Here is a 24,182-nt window from a genome sequence, read left to right as displayed (position 1 = left end):
CTTTCGTAATTTTGTTTGGCCCAACCTGACGTCAGTGGGCGGAGCTAGTGTAAATAGCTTCTGCCAACAAGGCGTAAATAGACACTACTAGACAGAACTCATAATGTGTCCTTCATATGTACATAGCCTTATTTTTGAAAGCTCAGCTAGTCTTTTGCATGTTGCACAATTAGAAGAAGACAGGATTATCATTAGAGAGGAGATGTCGGTTTTATCGTATGCCAAGTCACCCGCCACCAGCATCCTTTAAGCTGTTTAATGGATTCCTCTCTGCCTTTAAATCTAATCTGGTTAAGAAGGATTGTCATTACTGCTAGACTGGACCTCTATATCCCATCTGCAGCAGGCCCAGTCAAAGACCTTAAAGACCTCTGGACATTCGGACATAACCAGCTACTAAGTTAATATTGTATGTTACAGTACGTCAAGAAGCCGAACCACCAAAAACCATAACCGTGGTCCATATTGGCTTGATGTTAAATCAACTCATTGTACTTTTCCTTTAGGCCTGTCCCAATACAGTAAATTGCAGACACCCGTTGTCCCCTGCTACAAAACTGAAAGGACAGCACAGATGGCTAAGTAGGTTTTTCAGGTTGGGCATCACAGAGATGCTCAGAAGTACAAATGAAAGCTATTTTAAGGACCCACTTGACAAATTTGGAGCTTGTGAGGAAAACGGTTGAATTTTAGTTGTTTCCACCAAGAACTGAGCCTATATTCACTCATCAGACGCAGGTGAACTAGGTCCACGTGGGTGGTTTTTATATTAAAACCATTGCCCAGCTTGTTGTATTGGACCAAGATGCCTGAAGTCAATTCCAAGGGGGGATTTGTCTTGTTTTTGCACCTTTTTTTCTTATTGCTGGAATTATCTGCCAGTTTTGACTCCATTTAACAAAGCAATTACTTAATTATTTATAGAGAGATGGCACCGAAGGATGTTTGGCTAGAGCCACTGCTTGCTTTCATCCTCAATTCATTATTTCCATATCACAAATCTTCACAAAAGCCTCCCGTTAAAAACTCTTTGAATGTTTGCCTCGATTTTATGTCTCCTAGCAAAGTGAAACAAAGTGTACTCACAATGAAAGAATTTAATTAGTCCCGTATTATGCGGTTCTCCCAGTTTTCCCTCCTGTTCTGTATTTGGATTATCCCTGACACGCAGGGTCTGATTATTTTCCGAGCAGTGTGCTTCCTCTTTACTGCTCTTTATAATGTGTTGTTAAATTAAAAACACTGATTCTAGTCTCCCCGAAGCATCAGGGCAGGAAATGAGAGCAGTAGTCGTGTGTTCGGGAACATTTCCTCTGTGTGTGGTTGGTGGTCAGAATCAACATTGGTTCTGCTCCAGATCAGAGCGAAGCGTTTGGATCGGGTGAAGCTCTACCACATGAAGCACTGCCGTATGCTTTACAGTACAGTTTGTTGTGACAACAGATGGTCTTAAAGTTTGATGTTATGTTGTTAGGGTTATTGAATGTTGAATCATGCTGTATCATACTACACTGTACTATACAGAACTGTACTTTACCACACTACATTGCCAATTATTATTCGGCCCAAAATAATATACTAGTATTTTGTACTATTCATCACTGCATTGTACTATATAGGCTATACTACATTGCATAACACAATACTGTACTATACTGTACTTTATCAAATGACACTATGCTCTACAACTTTGTATTGTAATAAATTATACTGTACTGTACAATATGGCACTATACTGTAATACGGCACTGTACTGTACTAAATTATACTTACTATACAGTATAAAACATTGTACTACCATATGTTACACTGTACTGTAGGGTTTTGTACTGTACTGTACTTTACATATTCAACTTTCTTTAGTGTGTAATGTTGCTGTTTGAGCATGAACAGCCCGATCTCATCCTAAGGCGTCATATACTGACGCTTTTGACATTTCGTCTACATCCAACGCACATGGCACCCTTTAGCGTCAATATGAGACGCAGATAGATATGGGCCAGAAGGCGCCTCCTAGCGGTCTAACCCTAATCCTACCCCAGACCTAAACCTAACCGTAACCGGACAAAGCTCTGTGCGTGTCATATTGACGCTAAAGGGTGCCATGTGCGTTGGATGTAGACGAAATGTCAAAAGCGTCAGTATATATGACGCCCTAGGATGAGAGTGCGTTAGCATGAAAATGTCTGTAAAGTTACAAAGCACAAAGTCATTCCAAAGACAGTTATTCTCTATATCAGTGTCACTGTTTCTGAACTCCGTGAAACGCCTCCATTGTCTTGAGTTTTCCTCCGGGAACGAACACGTCACAATATTCATCATTTAAATAATTCCCTGCAAAGGCATATGCTAAAAAATAAAAGGTGAGGCCTTGTTTAGTTGCATTAGTAGTGTAACACTTGTGGTTATGGTAAAGGGCGTGATATTTCCGAAACGCACTCAAAGCAGCTGACCAATCACAACACACTGGTCCTGTCGACCAATCAGAGCACACTGCACCTTTCAGAAGGAGGGGCTTCATAGAGACAGCAACTAAACAGAGCGATACTGACAGACTGGGAATAGAGGTGCTGCAACTCAAATATCAAATATGTAGGATGTAGGTCTATTTTTAAAACATTAATCTCAACATTAGTTGAGTAATTGCACTAAGGCAGAAAAAATTGTATCTGAATTGGTACAAACATGAATTTAGCTGTTAGTGATTTAATTTGTTCGGTAGCAGCTCTGTATAGTGTCTTAATATTCTGATTGTAGTTATTTATTAAATATAAAATATTTTTCAGAGTAGATGCAGATCTTTTAGATCAGTGATCTCAAACTCAATTCCTGGAGGGCCACAGCTCTGCACAGTTTTTCTCCAACCCTAATCAAACACACCTGATCCAGCTAATCAAGTCTTCAGGATTACTAGAAACTTCCTTGCAGGTGTGAGTTGGAGCTGGTTGGAGCTAAACTGTGCAGAGCTGTGGCCCTCCAGGAATTGAGTTTGAGACCACTGTTTTAGATGAATGGAGTGTATTTCTGGTCTTGGTCTTGACACTGTCTACTGTACTATACTATAGAAATAATACTGTATTGCACTGTATTTTACTATACTACAGTATGTACTACTATTCTTTCAGTACCATGGTATTCCCATCTCATACTCTCAATACACTATAGTACTGTACTGCCGCAGTACTTTTTTTGTGCATGTTTGTGTGTCTGTTGCCAGTGCCGCCCACAAAGCAGATCACACACACACACACACGCCCTCACTCCTGACTCACAGGAGCTGATCTGAAAGTCTTTCTGCGGTACTGCTCTAGATGTGGCAGTGTCAGCTGAGATGAAGATAAATGAGTTCAGGTTTCAGGAAGATGTGTTCTTTTATCTCTGGAGTGACTGCTTTTGACAGCTTAGGGTCACAGCAGCTCCTGGAGAGATTATTTTTGGGAAACCTCACAGCGGGATGCCACTGTTTTTGTTGCGTGTGTGTCGACTCTACATGCATGCCTTGCTTTATATCAGCGCTTGTGTCTGTTAATTTTCCCAGCACATAACCAGTCGGCAGTCCGCACTTGGCCGTCCTTGTTCAAATATTCCCCGATGATAGTGTGTTATTTTGAAGAGTGGAGTCCAGCCAGTCGGCTGAGTGTTGAATGTGTTTGGGTGACCTCCACTCCTGTTATTCTGGGTCAAGCTGAGTTGTATGGCTCACTGCATAAGCGAACACACACAACAAACCCAGCAGGACAAGTTTAGATGAAGCGTGATCAAAAAATATGTGGTGTTGTTTATTTATTGTCCTGAAGTTAAAACCGGGAATCGCTTGGAAAAAGTTAAATGTTGTTTTTGCTTTCCAACATACGTGTCTGTAAATACTGGATTCTAAGTATGTTGTATGTATATACAGTACAACATACATATCTATATATCTATATCTATCTATCTATCTATCTATCTATCTATCTATCTATCTATCTATATATCTATATCTATATCTATATCTATATATATATATATATATATATATATATATATATATATCTATATATATATATATATATATATATATATATATATATATTGTGGCGGGAAGAGCAAACGACAGACACAGTGGGAGTGGTGTCAATCAGTGATATGGCATTTATTAACATAAACATAAAATGTCCAAAAACGGGGAAATAAATTGTTAAAACATAAGGGGATCTGGTGTCCTCGTTGTGCCAGGGAATCGTGAAGGACGTGTAGTGAAGAGATGGGATGGGTCCAGGTAAGGGGGTGGCAAATAGTGTGTGTCCGGCGGTCGCACACGCTTCTCTCTCTCTCAGCTCTGAGGAGCGAGGGGTGGCAGCTTCGGCATCGCGACTTGTCCTCTTTAGCCATGACAACTTGAGGAGAATAGCGGCCCTGGATCCTAGCCTGTCAGCGGCATCACGCATGATTCTCCATTCCGAACCGCGGAATCCCTCCGCGCTCCATTCCTGGACCCACGAGGACACCAGTGTGCATGCACGGGGAAAGAGACCGGTCTCTCGAGGAGAGACGCGCTCAGTATTTAACAGCAGTGGTGATGAGGCTTCATTCTCATCAGGTGTGTCTCATCACATGCTGCCAATTCTCCTCTCCAATCACACCCACTCCAGTCGGGAACCTGGCGAAGGGCGGCGGATTAAGGGACGGGGTGGGAGGGATTGGCAGTCTATCCGTCACATTTGATATATATATAGTTTAGTCATGAAACTCTTCCAAGCAGCTGATGATTCTCTTAAAGTCGACAGCTTTGGCCAATCAATCTGTTTCTATGTAACCTATTTATTTCCGCCCAAAACCGGCTCAACTCAGTGCAAGGCTCCATTTAAATTTTCCTGGCCCTCCTCCTTCCCCAGCACCACCTGTCTAGATCTGCTAGAGGATTTGATTCCCCCTACTTTCCTTGCAGCAGCTCACATTTTATTAACTGTATTAACTGTATTAACAGTATCAGCAGCGTATACTTATTGGACACATATCTTGTTAATACGTGTTGAAATAGACGAGGCTGAATAAAATAATATGTGATGTTTGTTTATTCATTGTCCTGAAGTTAGAACCGGAAAGCAGTTGGAAATAAAATGGGATGTTGCTTTGCTTTCCAACATTATGTGAATACAAATGTACTGTATTGTTTTGATGAATGATGTGCTTAATGCTCCATGACTGCTCTTTCGAAGATATACATTTCATAAAGCTCTCGCCTTCCTGTGTAACCGTCATCCTCTGGTTTTCGAGAACACAACGTTCACATGGCCAAACAACACAACTATGAGATCCCTCCTGCTCTTGACTAATGATACATCACTTTGCTTCAGGATTTCTTGAGCTTGTATGGACTAATAGCTTTTGTTGGCGTAGAGATTTTAACCTCTGCTCTCGTGAGGGAGAACTGAATGGGTATGAAGCGGTATGAAAATTAAAGCAAATGTGATCTGTCCCAGTCAATGACAGTCCATCATTTCAAGTAAATTACAGTTGCTAAATCTTTTGCTGTTACCTTGTCAAATTGCTTCCAGCATACAGTACCTGTGATAGTAACCTACATAAGATATTTCATATATGTTTCATGTAGTTTTACAAAAACTTTATGAATGATTTATAGGAACAATTTATTTGCTGCATTATCTAGTGCAGGGGTTTTCAAACTTTTTGAGCCCACATACCACCAAATGATCATCCATTTTTATTTTTAACACTCTTTTTCTATAAACGTTCCACGGACCCCCTAGCACTCCCTTGTGGCCCCTGGGGGTCCCTGGACCCCAGTTTGAAAACCCCTGATCTAGTGCAATGTCCAATGGAAAGAGAGTGAAAAATGGTACTGTTTTCACTCTTCCTCTCTGTTTGCAGCTTGTACTGATATGAAATGATTTGAATTTAACTCTCAGTAGTGAACATTAATGGTAGCAGATGGAAATGTTTGATCAGTAGTTAAGTGCCTCACGGCTCACTACTGATCATTAGCACAGTCGTGTCTCGTCTTTTTCGCTGTAGCTACAACAACCACAGCAAAATTTCTCCTTCAAAACATTTTAAAGCTAATTATTTTGAAGGTTTCTGAGTTTTAAGTTTCCTTATGTGCCTAGCTGAACTGATGCCATGTCTTATGAGGAGACATTAGTTGAGATCTCAGAACAGCATCACTAATCATAATGAATGCTTATTAGCATCTTTATAATAAAGTATGGGAGCATTAGTGTGTATAAAATTAAAATTCTAATTGTAATACAGGGACATTAAGATGTGAATTATATTAAAATAGTCATTTTGCAGCATGGGGTGGAGAAGACAGAGCGCAGGAGGCAAATGGAAGCTAATGATGAGTTAATTATGTACGCTTCATTAAAGCAACGTGCTGCGGTCACATGACATCTTGGATTTCCCAATCCATTCCTTTTTCTTGGCATTAATGCAGTACGTTTTTTTTAGTTATGTGAATAATGAAACAACCAATATTTGCGGATAATTTAGTTGTTTTTTGCTGCACAAGGTTGTACTTAAATTGTTGGGATAGATTTACATATCAAATATGATACTTTTTTTTGCACACCAGGAAGATATATATATATATATATTGTGTATATATCTGTATTTATTTTCATTCCTGTTTATATTCTCATTATTCTTTTTGTAAATTTTTCCTTTATTTTTTGTAATTCTACAATCAGTTTTAATTAAAAATAATCTAGTTTTAAACAAGTTATTTTTACACTTAATAATAATAATTATGTATAACATAAAAGTAGCACGGATGAGTGTTTGTGCACATGTAATGTCATTAAAAGAAGTATGGTTACTTCTCAATCTAATGAGAATCAATTAAATAGTGTGTATTTTGGCTTTACTCTTACGCTAAGCTGGTTTTTTATTTTCCTTTTTAGGAATGTCCTACAGTATCTTGATTAGCTTGAGGATTTTATTGTAATTAAAACGCCGCAGATCTCCATGGTTTGGTATAGTCTCAAGTGATTTTCAGGGTCCAAAAATAGACTGAAAATGTCAACCTGCAACTACATAGCCAAAGCAAAGGTTGCTCTAATGATGAAGTGTGTGTGTGCGTGTGCTTCATTCTGGTCTCAACAGACTCTAGTCAACCAACCCATGATATTACACACCTGCAACTGTTTTAAAGAGGACCTACTATGCTTTTTTAGTGTGTAATGTTGCTGTTTGAGCATGAAAATGTCATAAAGCACAAAGTCACTGCAAAGGGAGTTATTCACTTTATCAGTAAACATTGTTTTTGAACTCCCTGAAACATTGTAGTCTTGAGTTTTCTTTCGGGAACGAACACGTTACAATATTTCTCATTTAAATAATTCCCTGCAAAGGCATATGCAAAATAAAAGGGGCCTGGGAGAGTTGTCCAAATCCATACCTTATTCGGAAAGGCACAGAAAATAAATAACGCATTCTACGGAGTCCCTAAAGGGACATGGTTGGACTTGCTGCGGTAGTCAGTGTTATTGGTGTTCAGCCATACACTGATTACATTACTTGTAATGTAAGGGACCTGACATTTCCGAAACACACTAGTCCAACCGACCAATCAGAGCATTTCCGAAACACACTAGTCCAGCCGACCAATCAGAGCACATTGTGGTGTTCAGAAGGAGGGGCTTCATAGAGATGGGAACTAAACAGAGCGTTACTAACAGACTGGGAAAAGAGGTGCTGCAACAATGTCGAACAATCAGGCATGAAAACATTCTTGTAGACCCCAAAAACTAAATACATTTTCACCATATACCTCAATCTCAAGCCATCCACACTGTCTCAGGAATTATTGGTATTATTCTTGTGCCTCACTGATAGATGTGGTAAAATAACGGTGATCTGCTCTTGAGTTTTCTAGCAGAATGGTAATAGAGGTTGCCTTGGCAATGACTCAAAAGTATGGCCTTCAAATGAGACCACCGATGGAAGATGATTCTTTGTTTTGACCTCAGTTATTTAGCTAATCAGATCTGCATTTTGCCTTTTGTTCTTCTAGTTGCACTTCTCTTTGCATTTCATACACCTAGTAAGATTATGTATTTAAATTTGTATAATTGCATAAACACAGAGATGCAAAATGCACACATTTGCATTATGGCTAACAGGATTATGTGCGTGTTGGCTTTAGGAGGCGCACACAGTGTGTTGATCTGGGAATACTTCAAGACTCTCGAGACCCCAAATCTTCTTATTACTTCTCCCTTTCATTTCACAAATGACTGAACTCTGTCGCTGTGATTATGAGTGAGCGTCTCAACCAATCCATTAACCTGAATTTGAAATGTTGAGTTGAATTGGACTCTGTCAGTGTGCTAAAATTGACAGCTTCGTCATTCTCGGGTAACATCCATTGTCTCTGGTCATAGTTTCCTCTGGTCAACTGTTTTCATATGGGTGTGGTGGCAAAAAAACTAGGTTTGTCGATGGTGGGAAGTCTTGGAAATTAAATTAAAGATGCCAAGATCCTTTATGATTAGTGATGATTATATAAATTGAGATCAGGTTGGCAAAACCTGTGAACATAAAGGAAGATATTTTGAAGAACGTTTGAACCATTTTTGTCCATACAATAAAATCTATGGGATCCAAAACAGCATTGGACCCCATTGACTTTCATTGTGTGGACAAAAAACATTAGATAAATTTAATTTATTTAGTTTCTTTTGTTTTGAACAACATGAGAATGTGTAAAATGATGACAGAGTTTTCCTTTTTAGGTGAACTATCCCTAATGCCTCTCTTACTCACCCGCCAACAGCCCTAAGATCATAAAATGACATGATATACGCTACAGATGGTGGGATATTGATCCAGAAGTCATTATAGACATTAGTTGAGTATTATATTGCAATTGGTCGATGCGTATAAAGTATAGTCAATGCATATATAACTGGTGTTTTCAAACAATGGTGTCATTCTGTCTTTTATGTTTCTAACAGCAGGGCTCATAACATTGCAATATCAATACTGAAGGCTCTGACCCAGACTCTGTAATGTATTTATTAGCCAAAAGTTAATAAAGGGGCGGTGCAAGCTCCAGAAATTGAATGAATTATTTATTTATTTTTAATGTCTGTGTTTCAAAAGTTTGAGGTCAGTAAGATTTATTTTAATGTTTTTAAAATAAGTCTATTATGCTTACCAATACTGCATAATTTGATTAAAAAATACAGTAAAACAGTAATATTTTTAAAAGATTATTACTATTTAAAAGAAGTGTTTTCTATTTGAATATATTTTAAAATGTAATTTATTCCTGTAATGCAAAGCTGAATTTTCAGCATCATCAATGTCACATGATCCTTCAGAAATCATTCTAATATGCTGATTGGCTGCTCAAGAAACATTTCTGAAACAGTTGTGATGCTTATTTTGTGGAAACTGATAAATTTTTTCAGGATTCTTTGATTAATAGAAAGTTTAGTAACCAAATGTTATCAATATATATTTCATAGCTTTGGCGCCCATTAGGTGAATAACCATGTGTGCTTGCATTATTCACATGTATAATTCGCTTGGGATAAAAGCATCTGCTAAATGAAGAAATGTAAATGAAAACCTCTTATATGCAGGATTTATGTTCTTCCAATGTCTCTCTATACTGCTTTATCATTCTATAATGCATTAGAAACAAAGACAGGGAAATAGAGGTGGATCTCTGCAGTGATTAATGAGTGTCTATGAGGAAGAAATAATGAATAAAAAACACAGAAATATGAGATCTACTAATCCCTTCAAGTAACCTTCGCCTCATTTGACTTCCACTGCGTGCAGAGTGCCTGGAGGAAAGCCCACAACATGGAGAACACTGCGTCTCTCTCTCCCTCTCACATACACACACACACGATGCAGAGAGAGTTACACACACAAGCTGTCAATTCTAATCTACAGTATTCGCACATGTAAGACATGCATAGTTCCTTCCATGCTCAACACACACACACACACACACACAAGCTAATCATATCCAGCCTCTGCTGCTTCATACCGCTCATTTTCTCTGACGTCCTAGATGGGAGGTGTGTGTGTGTTTATGGGAGTGTGCACCACACAGCTGAGAGACAACTAGTGCTTATACACTGGTGTCAGGCATGAGCCACTAGTTAGTGCTGCCGTCTTAAAGCCACACCTGCTTGAGTTTAAACCGAGAGAGAGAGAGAGAGAGAGAGAGAGAGAGAGAGAGAGAGATCATGGACAAGTGTATTGAAATCCCTGCAGTCACCAGCTGAGCTCCATTCGCTGCGAGTGGGCTGCTGTCATACGTTTGCTGCTCTTCTATATTCCTGCCCTTTCCATGATACTGTCTTTTTTTTCCTGCTGTGGATTTTCTGCACTACTTCAGGAACAACTGGGATAAAATTTAATCGAGACGTAAACTGATTCACGTTTGGCGTCTTGGACTGGTCAACGTACAGGTGGATCGCTTCTTTTTTTTTTTTTTTAAGAAGAAGAATAAGACCAGAATAAGGCCGTTCGGACTGTATTGGGAATAAGGTTTTGGATGCTACAGTGTGTGGCTAGATATACTGGACTGGTTGTGGGTCCAGGTGAAGATGCCTGCTATCCTGGTGGTCACTAACATGAAGTCTGGACTGCCGAAGCCGATCCACAGCGCCCTCCCCATCCCTCAGGTGCCCACCCGTGCTGTGGCCCCCCGGCCCTGCTTCACCAGCAAAAACCACCAGCCTACTGACAGTGGAGAGGACACACAGGTTAGACTGATGTGTGTGTGTGTTTAGTGCTGTGAGGCATTTAGGGTCTTTTTTATGTACATATATACATAACATATATATATGTATATATGGTTAGTTTATGTACATATAGTTTAAATGTACATTTATATATATATATATATATATATATAGAGAGAGAGAGAGAGAGAGAGAGAGAGAGAGAGAGAGAGAGAGAGAGCAGAGAGAGAGCTATGAAATGTATGTATGTGTATATATATATATATATATATATAAAATATATATATATATAAAAAATATATATATACATACATTTCATAGCTCTCTCTCTGCTCTCTCTCTCTTTTTATATATATATATATATATATATATATATATATATATATATATGTGTGTGTGTTTAATGGTGTGAGATATTATATATATTTACTATAATAGTAATGTAGTAATGCAAAGTACTAAATATAAACTATTACTACTACTACTCTTCAAAGAATAGCATGATACATGTCCTGAGAAATCATGGTAAAAAAAAGAAAGAAAAAGTACTGTGGTAGTACCATGGTACGGTGATATAGTATCAGATAGTAATACAGTACCATGGTACTATGATATGTATTATAATACAGGAATTCATACAGTGATATTTACATGCTACTTTTTGTAGTCATTTTTAGTACCACAAGTTTATTGTTATGATGTCATATCTAAAATAATGGTAAAACATGTTTTTTTTTGTTTGTTTGTTTTGTTAATGTTTCAGATTAAAACATGGTCAGTTACTGTACTATTGGATAAAAGTTGGCATGCACCAATATTACATTTGTGCCTGATCAAATTATGTCTATATTATTTTGTCTAAATCTTGACATTTGCTGAAGGTATTAAATTATTAGTGTTTTTACAGATTAACTTTAAGTGAGCGTTTGATGATGGCAAAGGAACTAATGTAAATAAACAATTAAATATTGCCCATTTAAATATATATATATATATATATATATATATATATATATATATATATATATATATATATATATATATATATATATATATATATATATCCAATATTGATCGATACTGATCAATTGAAAACATCCACAGTAATACTGGTTAATGATACCAATATAATGTATTGTGCATCCCTAGTGTCAAGGACGTCTTTGCCTTATATGGCTATATGCAGATGCTCAAGATCTGCAGTAAATCTGTGTATATTTCTCTTACAAAATAAGACTGTTGTGTGTTTATACCATGGTTCAGTGATGGTAATACCATGGTACTTTGATACACACCATGACACTGATCAATTACTATATTCTGTTACCATTTTACTGTAAGGTACTTCCAGAAACCGTGGTATTTCCATGATATATTTTATGGTAATACCATGGCGCTTGTTTTGAAAGGCTATTTGAAAAGTTTTTGTTTTAGCAGCCTGCTGGCGTTGAACTAGTGTGTGTGTGTGTGTGTGTGTGTGTGTGTGTGTGTGTGTGTGTGTTGTTCTCCAGTCAAATCTAAGCAAGCCAGGGTGGCTTGGTTTATTTTTGAGTTAGTAAGTCTGCTAGGCAACCCAGGAGACATCTCCCTCTCTCTCTCTCTCTCTCTCTCTCTCTCTCTCTCTCTCTCTCTCTCTCTCTCTCTCTCTCTCTCTCTCTCTCTCTCTCTCCCTGCAAACATGTTCAAATGCCATTTAAGGCTTTGTCAAATGAAAAGGAGTGTGTGTTTGTGTGTGTGTGTGTGTGTGTGTGTGTGTGTGGCTGATAGGAGGGTACAGATTGAACACAAACTGATCTGAAAGAACCCATGAACCATAGCTTAACCTTTGGGTATGTGAACGTAACGAAAACAAAACAAAACAAAAAACCTGCATGATTTCGAGTGTGTATGTGTGTTACAGACACATAATCTGACTGTGGTTAATGTTATTATTCACTGCACACCATTGCACAATCATTCTGTTGACGATGCACATTCAAATCTGCAGCTCTGGCTCATTGACACAGGCTTTAGCAGAACCGAGTGTTATACTGAGAAACAGTAAATTTAGCCGTGCGTGTCGATCAGCTGCGCTGGCGGTCTGTGTTTAGAGATAGTAGATGATGTATGTGTGAGGATAGATAGTATGTGTGTGTGAAATACCGCCAACATAGTAGCTGAGTGTGTACCTGTCCTGCTTTCTAGAGATTTTCTTTTGCTTTGGCATTCCAGGAAGAAAGAAGGAAAGAAATGCGGTTCTTTTGAGCTTCCTATCCTGAATCCTGAATAATAAGCATCACGGTTTCCACAAAAATATCATACAGCACAACTGTTTTCAACATTGATAATAATAAGAGAGGTTTCTTGAGCACCAAATTAGCATATTAGAAAGAGACAACTATATCACTTTTTTCATAAATATTGCATCAAGGATTAAAGGCTGCATGAAACAGAAGTTGCGACAGTCTTTTTTCCCCTGTTGTGACGTTTATTTTCTTGAAGAAGAAAAAATTTAGGGTGGGACTTGATCTTGTCCATCAGGAATTGATTGGATGGTTGTGGTTTGCTATTGGTCGATGTCATGTGAGTGACAGGTTGTCCCGCCCTCACGCCAGTAAACACGTCAGAAGAGAAGAGAAGAGAAGAGAAGAGAAGAGAAGAGAAGAGAAGAGAAGAGAAGAGAAGAGAAGAGAAGAGAAGAGAAGAGAAGAGAAGAGAAGAGAAGAGAAGAGAAGTGAAGTCTCTGTAAGAGGGAGGGGAAGCTATTTTAGTGAAAGATTATGAGGGCACATGGATTTAAAAAAAAAAATTGCTTCATGGTGACTTTAAGATCAAGACTAGTGTAAAATGCTAGTCAAAGTATGAAACTAATCCACGCAATTAACTCATGAGGTTTTTGAGTTCATACTGTAGATTAAAGGGATTATGCTGAGGGAAAGAATGGATGAAAGAAAGTCAGGGCAGAAGGCACACTCAATCCATGAGGAGAAGATCTGTGACTGATGATGTAGTCAACAGCGCTCTCTAGTGCTCTAAATATGTACTGCACTCTCCATCTCTCTCTCTCTCTCTCTCTCCCTCTGTTTCATCCACATGGAAGTAACTACCCATAATGATATCTCTGATTTAATTTATTATGATGAGCTTGATTTCACAGTTTTAACAAGATCTTTAAAACAAGTATACAGCCAAAAAAGAGGTCATGTCTGGTTTGTGGACATCATTGTATGCGTCAAATAAACACTGTAAGTGAGATTGTGTATATAAAATAAACACATAAAAACACTGCATATTTTCACCATTTGTGGCCATCTGGTAAAGAGATTAGATCCCTTCATTAAAGATGTAAGAACTCTCATACATGAGCATCTCTGCATTACATCTGAAGCATGTTATTAAACTTCACTGAATCTTGTCGCTGTCATTCATTTAATGAACTGATAAGAATTATACCTTCGACACAAGACAATTTATTACTCTTTTTCAAATTAGTAGATGTTTCACCATCATGATTAAAAGATCATTTACTTGAAATGTTAACATGTGAAACATTATTACAACTCGAAATTAATATATTCATATCTATTTGAATATATTTAAATTATTTTATTGTATTAAATATATTATTTATTGCTGTGATGCAAAGCTGAATTTTCAGCATCATTACTCTTCAGTGTCACATGATCCTTCAGAAATCATTTTAATATGCTGATTTGGTGCTCCAAAAAAATGCACACATTTCTTATTGATAAACAGTTGTTTTTGTAGAAACCATGAGGCATTTATTATTATAATTATTTTCAGGAAAAGAGGAGCTTTTGAATAGAACAACAGCATATATTTAAAATACAAATCTATAAATGTCTTTACTGTCACTTTTGATCACTTTAAACCGTTAATATAGTTATTTTTTTATGCATTTTATATATACTCTTCTACTGACACACCTTTATTATGTTTAAGTCTCATATTTATTTATTTAATATTTATATTGTAGTTGTACTTTTTTGTGGTCCTGTTCTTTTCCTACATTTAATGTAGCATTTTATCTTCTGTTTTGTTTATAGCTTTTTACATTTTACAGTTACCTTCTTTATTCTTCTGTATTTATTTATATTTTCTCTCCAGTATCACACTTGCACACACTTGCCCCGTGACTGAAACCTGTGCCTTTGTGCTCCTGCTCATTGACTTTAATGCTCTTTGCCCTGGAGGCTCTGGCTTTGCCTCTTTCTCCACATTGATTTGCTGGTGATAGTGGTTTTAATTCGCTAATATAGTGGACTGGCTGTCTGCACTAGAGCACTGAATAAGATAAAGGATATTAACATAACAATAGAGCCACGCATTTGCACGGCTTTCACCTGATGGTCACTTGAATTTATACGTTCTAAATATATCACCACAAAGGTAGGAAACATTGTGAGTCTTTATGCATTTCAGAGGATGCCGTCTCAGTCTCATCACCGCATGGTTTAAAGGCTAAAGTCATTCACTGTAGTTGAACAGAGAGTAAAAACAGCTTGTACAGTCTGCAATATATTTTCTTCTGTGTTTCATGAAAGAAAATAAGATGGGTTTTGATTGATACAACCCATGCAATGTTTTGGGCGAGCTTTTCCTTTAAGGATCTCCGTAGTGTTATCCAGAATGCATTGCTCTTGGCCATTGCCAGGGTTTTTCCTGCATTGGTAAATTAATCTTTGTTCCGCCAGAGATTTATGTGATCATTAAATGTGACGATCTCTTTAAAACGCTCCCGTGAGTTTTTGTGTAAGTGCTCTGTGAACTTCTATAATGTGTTTTTGAAGCATTGAGCTTTGTAGCCAATCACAGACATATCTGTTGAGCACTTGACCAATCAGATGTGTTTAAGTTAGTCAGAATCCACTCAACATCGCTCAAAACAGTAGAGTTTTAGTCCAGCGCGAGTTCTGCACGCTCGCACATCCTTTCATTATAACCAACAAAGTATAAACACAACGTCAATAGGAGACTCATTGCACGGCGTAGACAGCTTCATTGATTATAATGGAGTGCAGCTTTGTGTGCCTCGCATTGAACTGAAGTGCTTGACAGCTTCAGTGATTATAATGCCAGCGATCTTTGCTTGCTTTCCACTGTAAAAAGTGAACAGTTGGATCAACTTAAAAAAAATACTTCAATTGGTAACGCCTAAAGAAATTAAGTTTTCTCAACTTAAATTATCACATTTTTCACGATAAAACGTGATAATTTAAGTTGATACAACTGTTCACTTTTTACAGTGATACAATGTATATTTTTCATGCTGCTATCTACACATTGCAAAGTTTCTGGGTTAACTTAATATCAATACAACCGTATTTAAATGCGCGTTTGAATCCGATTGATTGTGATAACCATAGGAGGTGATGAAAAAAAAAAAGTCTAATACTTGTCAAATGATCTGTGCATTAAGTCTTGGAGTGTAAATGCAAAATAATAGACCTGTCACTTTTCTATCTAATGTGTAATATGTTACTTTTATTGTTCATTTTATTACTAACTTTTCAAATCAGTCACTCAGTGACTTTTTACATATAGGCTACATTTACAGATTAAATATAAAATAGTGATTTGTTTTATGATCTGTCCTGACAGATTATTTTTTATTTCATCAATAAATAAGACAAGGTAATATTACAAACGGCTTCTTGGCAGATTTATTGGGGATTTATTGTCAGTACAGGGCTCTCAGTTCACATGTGTAGGGTACTCTGATGACCGTGTTCGTCCGCCACCACCGAAAACCATTTTTGACCATTTTTTTTTTTAGCTTCTACTTCCGTAACATGTACACAGCCAGCATCCTAGTACTGTCAGAATATGCACTGTGAGAGCGCAAGACTTTCTGTCACCATCTGTTTCTACTACTGTAACACACCACTGTTCCCTAATGGCAGGAACGATACTGAGCAGATCTCTGTGTGAGAGCACTTTTAAACACTTTGGAAGCTTGTTTTTGGTGATGTGTGAACAGCAGGTGTCCTAAAGGCATGACAAACTGCCTGCGTTAGTGTGTGTGTGTGTGTGAGATTGTGCGTGCGAGAGCTTCCTTTGAGGCCTCCTATCAGAAATTCAAAAGAAAAACTGCAACCCGTCCTGCTCGATAAAACTCAACAAACATCCAATCTCAGTGGATCAAATAAAGTTTCTTTTTTTCTTTCTTCTCCTTAAAGTGTCTTGCAAGAATTTGCATATGAAATAGATGATGTTGGGCATAACGGGACTGGCAGAGACTGAAATAGATTAAAGGAGAAGATGGCTCAGATGTGCGGATATTTGTGCATCTCAGATTGAAGAGAAGATTTGAAAGCTTTTATTTAGATATTGGATTCCTCTGAGGACATTTACAGCACAAATATTGAAGATGTTCATAGTTTTACAGAATTGCATGCGGCCCAAAGGATTGTTTTACCAACATTCATTTATTTATTTTTACTTTTTTTATGTGGTAACAAAAGCATCATGAGATTATTGTAAATATTGATTATGTTGTACATTTAATATATGTAATAACCACAATTGCATGCATGTTAAATATTTTAAAATAATATTTGTCATATTTGATATCATATTTATAAAAACAAATTGTATACAATTTGAAGTCCCAATGAAATGATTTTTGCAACCCACTTAACTTTTAAAAAATTTGATGCATTTCTGACTATGTTCTGGGACTTGATTTGATCAATTAGGAACTGATTGGATCATGAAAAGGGAGTCAGGTTTACATGCATTTAGAGGCAGAGTAAGTTATTTTGATGATGAAGACAGATTTGTTTTCGTTGTTTAAATATATATTTTTTTAATTGCACAAAATAAAGCCTTTGTAATTATATAATTTTTAATTATTTATGCAAAAGCGTACAATTACATACAATAAAGAATGAAAAAAACAACATCCTAATAGTAATATCCATCTGAAATACAGTAAGTAAATACATAAATAAATAAAGGGGGAATTCAAACCAAAAAGGAAAATACTCACTCTCATTTCATTTCAAAACTATATGGCTTTCTTTGTTCTGTGGAACACAAAAGGAGACATTTTGAAGGATAGAGTAAAAGTCAACTGGGTTTAATGTTGTTTGATTTCCAATCAGATTTCCAATGGAATGACATTTGGAATGAGGAAATGATGAAATTCTCTTTTTTGGGTCAACTGTCCCTTAAAGGGATACTCCACTTTTTTGGGGAAATAGGCTCATTTTACAACTCCCCCAGAGTTAAACAGTTGAGTTTTACCGTTTTCGAATCCATTCAGCCGAGTTTCTGATATTCAGAAGAATATCAGTAACCAGACAGTTTCTGGTCTCATTGACTTCCATAGTAGGAAAAAATATATACTGTGGAAGTCAATGAGACCAGAAACTGTCTGATTACTGATATTCTTCTGAATATCAGAAACTCGGCTGAATGGATTCGAAAACGGTAAAACTCAACTGTTTAACTCTGGGGGAGTTGTAAAATGAGCCTATTTCCAAAAAAAGTGGAGTATCCCTTTAAAAGGGGCAAAATGGGCTTTCAATAAAACTTACTAACTAACTATGAGAAAAGCGATAGAATTTATTTTAAAAAAATTGGTTTTACCTGACTAGAGAAAACAGAACAAAAGGCTGTTGTCTTCCCGTTTTCGAAATAGGTAGGGAAACTTCAACACCCATAATGCACTGGGCATGATGCCATCCAAGGCCACTTCCACCAGTCGGCTATGGATGCACTTGACCAGTCAAATCCTGCCTTGCTTTAGTAGCAAACTTTGTAGCAAACGTCGATGTGTATTTTTCCTGGTGTAGACATTTAAATAAACTATAGCGGGAGTGAGTTACTTTCAGTTTTCAGTGAAGGATCCAGTGCGTTGCAGTGGCTAAAGGCAGCAAAGACTCATAAATGAGGAGAGAATGCTGTACAATCTGAAAAGTGTTTATAATTGATACATTAAACTGGATGACTATAGTGTGGGCCAAACGGAAGGGGAAAAACTGAAAGAAATAAAGCCAAACGGTGTCATGTACAGGTGAGAAAGCTGCTGCCACAGTGATCCATTTTTACCATAATGATGTTTAAAGAGTAGACAAAGTATGATGCCATTTTCAACGATAAACCTACCCTTACAATAACTGTTCTGTAATAACCCGGGGATATGGGGCGGGGATACAAACATGTGGAAGTACAGTCAATCAGTAGTTTTCACAAACACCCTGGAACTGTCAAAAGTATTAGGCATAAAAGGCATTAGACAAATAAACGTGAATGTCTTGGTCCAGGGTAACACGGAGAACGAGTAAACATTGTTCATTTACATATACTATGGACATTTGTTACAATACAAACTTGAGAGACATTCATTAGATCTTATGATTCTAGACTGAGTGTCTGTCTTTTTGTGACCTGCATATGTTTAGTTGTACTTCCTCCATCTGTCCTTGGACATGTCAATCAAGACATATGTGGTCCTGAGTGTGTGTGTTTAAGTCTCACCCTTTTGTCTTCTCTTTATGGTACTCCATCATAGAAACGCCACTACCACGCAGAGAAACGTGTGGTTGTGTGTCCGGATGCTGCTTGGTAATTTGAGCGCTGATCTGGCGTGACGTGGGCGATGCGAACAGTATAAAGGTCAACATGCATTTGTGTACAGGTCGAGGTGAAAGGTCACAGCTGATGAAGCTTTGAGTGCTTGACCTTTGTCGGTTGATTTTGCCTGTTGAAAGCGTGAGATGTGATGTTTGCTGGGATATAGGTTATTGGTCATTGGCTTTGATTTTGACTGAAATGATTCAGGTCCTTACTTTGAGCAGGTGGATTCTGGGTAGGATTAGTTTCCTTGCATTTAGGTTGTATTTACCCTTTTAGTTTGGAATGATACATTTAGTCCTGGTTCACTTGGTACCGAACTGTAAAGGGCAGCGTAACTCCTATAATGAGAATAACCAGGTATGCTTGAGCATTCTGTCCTTTTCAGGTTTGCATCTTGTGACATCACATCCTGTTTTTGGTTCATTTAGATGTCTTTGGTGATGTTCAGATGGCAACGTTCACACTTATTCAAATGAACCGCTCTAACAGAGCAATCGCACCAAATGTCGTTTTGGCCTGATTTTATTCGAAATGATGGATGCTACAATAACATCACTGATAAACCAATAGTTTTTCTGGATAAACAATTATTAGCAAAAAAATTCTTAACAACCAATTGGATTGAAGTACTATTTAAAATAATTTATAAATATTTTTTTAAGCACATGTCCAAATATCTTAAGATCATCCCTGCATGTATACAGTATATAATACATAGTACATACTATGTTATATGCAAGGAATAATTATTTGGAATTATTACTGTTACTGCTGGCTGTGTTGTGGTTAATTTTACATGAAATGTAGCAAAAGAAGCTCATCAACATGCAGTGGAAACACTGCAGGAGGAACTTATTCGAGCAGCATGTTAACATCAGGCGTTCTTGATAACACACTCCTTCATTAGCTGGGTGGTAACTATGGCAACCACCCACAGATGTTACTGTGGAGTTGTGTATGTAGGATGTCTAACATCACAGATACATTTGCATCATGACTGCATCATTTTTTCTCTTAAAGCTTGGCAAAATTTGTACATTTTATGTATGATACATTTTTATATTTGAATTAACTGGATCTCTAGGGATGGAGGGATGGATGGAATAACGGATGGATGGATGGAGGATGGATGGATGGATGGATGGATGGATGGATGGAGGATGGATGGATGGATGGATGGATGGAGGATGGATGGAGGATGGATGGATGGAGGATGGATGGATGGATGGATGGATGGATGGAGGATGGATGGATGGATGGATGGATGGATGGATGGAGGATGGATGATGGATGATGGATGGATGGATGGAGGATGGATGGATGGATGGAGGATGGATGGATGATGGATGGATGGATGGATGGATGGATGGATGGATGGATGGATGGATGGATGGAGGATGGATGGATGGATGGATGGATGGATGGAGGATGGATGATGGATGATGGATGATGGATGGATGGATGGAGGATGGATGGATGGATGGAGGATGGATGATGGATGGATGGATGGATGGATGGATGGAGGATGGATGGATGGATGGATGGATGGATGGATGGAGGATGGATGATGGATGATGGATGATGGATGGATGGATGGAGGATGGAGGATGGATGGATGGATGGATGGAGGATGGATAGATAGATAGAATATTTTAAACGTTTACAAAAATATTGCTGAAAAAATATATTTAATATATATATATATTAATATTTAAACTGTCTATTCATATAATTATACAATATATTACAAAATATTACTATTATAGATATAAAAAATGTTACCATAACAACAATTACAAAAATACCACAATATTATATTATATTCATATGTAGCCTATTTGTATATTGTAAGATTTTATTTTTAATTTATTTTAATTCATATATTATACAATTATATGAATATATTGTATTTAAATATTAATATATGTATTAAATATAGTAGCATAGCCAGATATTATACATTCATTTTAATAATAATTCAAACTTTCTAAGAAGCTTTAAGAATCGGTTTGGCATTTTAATTTTTGTTTGCAGTTTCCGTTGGTATTTTAACAAAACCTGAAGCATTACCGTGGTACAGTTTGTAAGGAAGCAAAAGGAAATGGTAAAACTCTAGCCATCAGAATCATGACATCAGCAGTTGGACATTCCTTACAAGTGTCTCCAGCCCCTCCACCACAGGCTCTATTCTCTTTCAGGAGACCCAGGGTGCCTCTGAATCCCTCGTGGTTTTGTGTCATAGCCCCAGAAAGCCCATATGTCCCACCCACCCCCTAACAGCCTGGCAGTGGGGACCTATCCACCCCCTAACCTCCCGAAAAGCAGATGATGGGGGTCTCCCAAAACAAAGAGCGCTCTCCACGGGGTGAGGCCCCTGCATTGTCCACACATACTCGGATTTATTTTAGCATCCTTTGGCAGAATGAATGGCGAGCGTAGCCTGTGATTCAAAGCTGTTGTTTTTTTAATGAGCTTGTTCACTATTGCCCGACACATGTAGAGTCCGCCACATATCACTCGCCACTACAGCACAATAAATCTGTTGAAATCTTCAATGTGTTTTCCTCAGACTTTGATTGAGTTGTAAAGAGGCAATTAGCTTTAGATGAGCCTGATTTAGGGAGAAAACGGTATACAGCATTTGAGATGTGACTCAACTGTTGTAGGATTGATATACGGTAATGTTTATCCATAAAAGAAAAATGCATGCTAAAATTTTGTGAGAAACTGTTCCTGATACATTTTTGTTCATTCAAATAAAGCTCAAATGATATATATATATATATATATATATATATATATATATATATATGTGTGTGTGTGTGTGTGTGTGTGTGTGTGTGTGTGTGTGTGTGTGTGTATATATAGATGTGTGTGTGTGTATCTGGTGTGTATGTATGTATGTATATATATATATAATATATATTAGGTGAAAACTGAAATATATATAAAAAAACATTTAAATGCTGCTTGGCAACTAAGTTGAAGCACTTAAAACTAAAACTGACAGATAAATAAACATATACATAAAAATATTAGAAAAAAAACTAATAAAAATGACAAAATCACATAAAAATGACTAAATACCAAATTAAATTCAAATGAAAACTGAAAATATGAACAAAGAAGCGTATTCAAAATATATTTAGATACTGGTAAATAATACTATACACTAAATGGTTTTAGTTTTATTAGTTGTATTTAGTTTAAATACATGGCTCTGTTAAAATGAATTCTTTCATACATAATTAAAATAATAAAATAGATACAAAATTTATTAAATCAAATATATATTATTCATTATTTATTTTATTTTTATTTTATTTTTATCCAATGTAATTACGTTTTGTTAGTAACTTTAGTCTAGCTTTTTCCCCAACTTTATTTATAATGACTTTATGACTTAATTGAACTCTATATTAAGTACAGCTTTGCTGCATTGCTAACTTTAGTTTCACTGTAGCTTTTCCAACACTGCTAAAATCTCTTCAAGCTCTAGTAGATCCGCTCTGTCACAGTTTCAAAACATCTGCTGGAGTAAGAAGCCCTGTGTGTGTTGTGTTGTGTATATTAAAAACATGCTTGGTTTTGCTGCCTCTAGGGTTCTTTAGTGTGGGAACGAGGGCAGAAACTTGGGCGATCCCCAGAAACTGAAATTTGGCTTGTAATTTGTGGTTTGGCATGGGTTTTGGCGAGAGCTTGAACATGGGGAACACCTCGTGTCTCCACACCGCAGCTCATGCCAGCAGTCTGTACCACACACTCCACCACAACTGTGGAAAAGAGGAAAAGAGGTTCTGACCTGTGTGTTTTCAGACCCTCGGGGTCTACAGAAGGGTGCGCTTCACAAACGCTGCGCGACAGCAGACAGATCTGAAGTGTGGATCGTCATTAGCGAGATCAGCCCTCCTCACACTAGACTAATTCATCATCTTGTCACGTTTTCTTATTCATGTTATGAACAACTGTCCGTTACTTCACTGTGTTTGCACACTAGATGTCTGGTGACGGTTTGTTTAATGAAACTCGCTCACCTTCTTACAATCGCCCTGACTTTTAAATATTCAAACCTAGATCATATCTATATGTTTAGTTGTTTTAACTGTATACAGTGTATAGTTATGGTAGCAAGAGGTACTTGTATTCTTATGTGTTTGTTAAATGTATTGAATTTAGATGCTTAGCACATTTCACCTTAAGCTGAACCAAATTTGCATACTCATATGAAAAGTATGTGCTTGTAAGCATGAAGCAGCACCAGTAAGACCAGTACTTGTAAACATATCTTGTTCACATAATACAGAGAAAATGTATTTTCCCCATGTGGAACGCAAAACATATTGATGCAATGAATGTTGTTTGGGATTTTGACATTGGGCATTGACTTTCATTGTATGGACGATCCACAGACATTTTTCAAAATATGGAACCAAATCATATTCATGATGTTCGGTTTTTTTAACAGTTTTAGAAAGTTTGCATTTTGCCAATGCCGAGTCCGACTGACACAATAATACAAAGTCATAGACACTTACATAGAAAGCACATCTTTCTATTGTTTGGCCAGTGTTTTTTGATTGTGTAAATATGACTCTTTTGAACCAATTATTTTTAATAAATCAATCAAAAAGACTCACAAATTAGACTGACAGTTGACAAATGACGTGTTGTTTAGTTTAGTTGAAAATTAGAAACATTAAATTAAGACCAGAAAACTGTTAAATATATATATATATATATATATATATATATATATATAGAGATGCACCGATTGATCGGCTGGTGACCGGAATTGGCCGATTTTCACGTGATCGGCCATGACCGGCGACCGGCCGGTCAGTTTGACATATGCCGATTTTATGCCGGTCAAATGCACTCGGGCGCCGCATG

General features: G+C 37.1%; 1 protein-coding gene across 1 annotated transcript in view; it reads left to right on the top strand.

Moving 5' to 3' along the window:
- nav2a (neuron navigator 2a) overlaps positions 1–24,182 on the top strand; it is a gene marked incomplete at its 5' end in the record, with an annotated part of 219,686 nt that overhangs the window by 94,080 nt on the left and 101,424 nt on the right. The window lies entirely within an intron of this gene.

This window comes from Rutilus rutilus (genome assembly GCF_951802725.1).
Source record: "Rutilus rutilus genome assembly, chromosome: 3".
Taxonomy (NCBI): Eukaryota; Metazoa; Chordata; class Actinopteri; order Cypriniformes; family Leuciscidae; genus Rutilus; species Rutilus rutilus.
The sequence above is the reverse complement of the archived record's forward strand: the minus strand, read 5'-3'. Positions and strand labels throughout refer to the sequence as shown.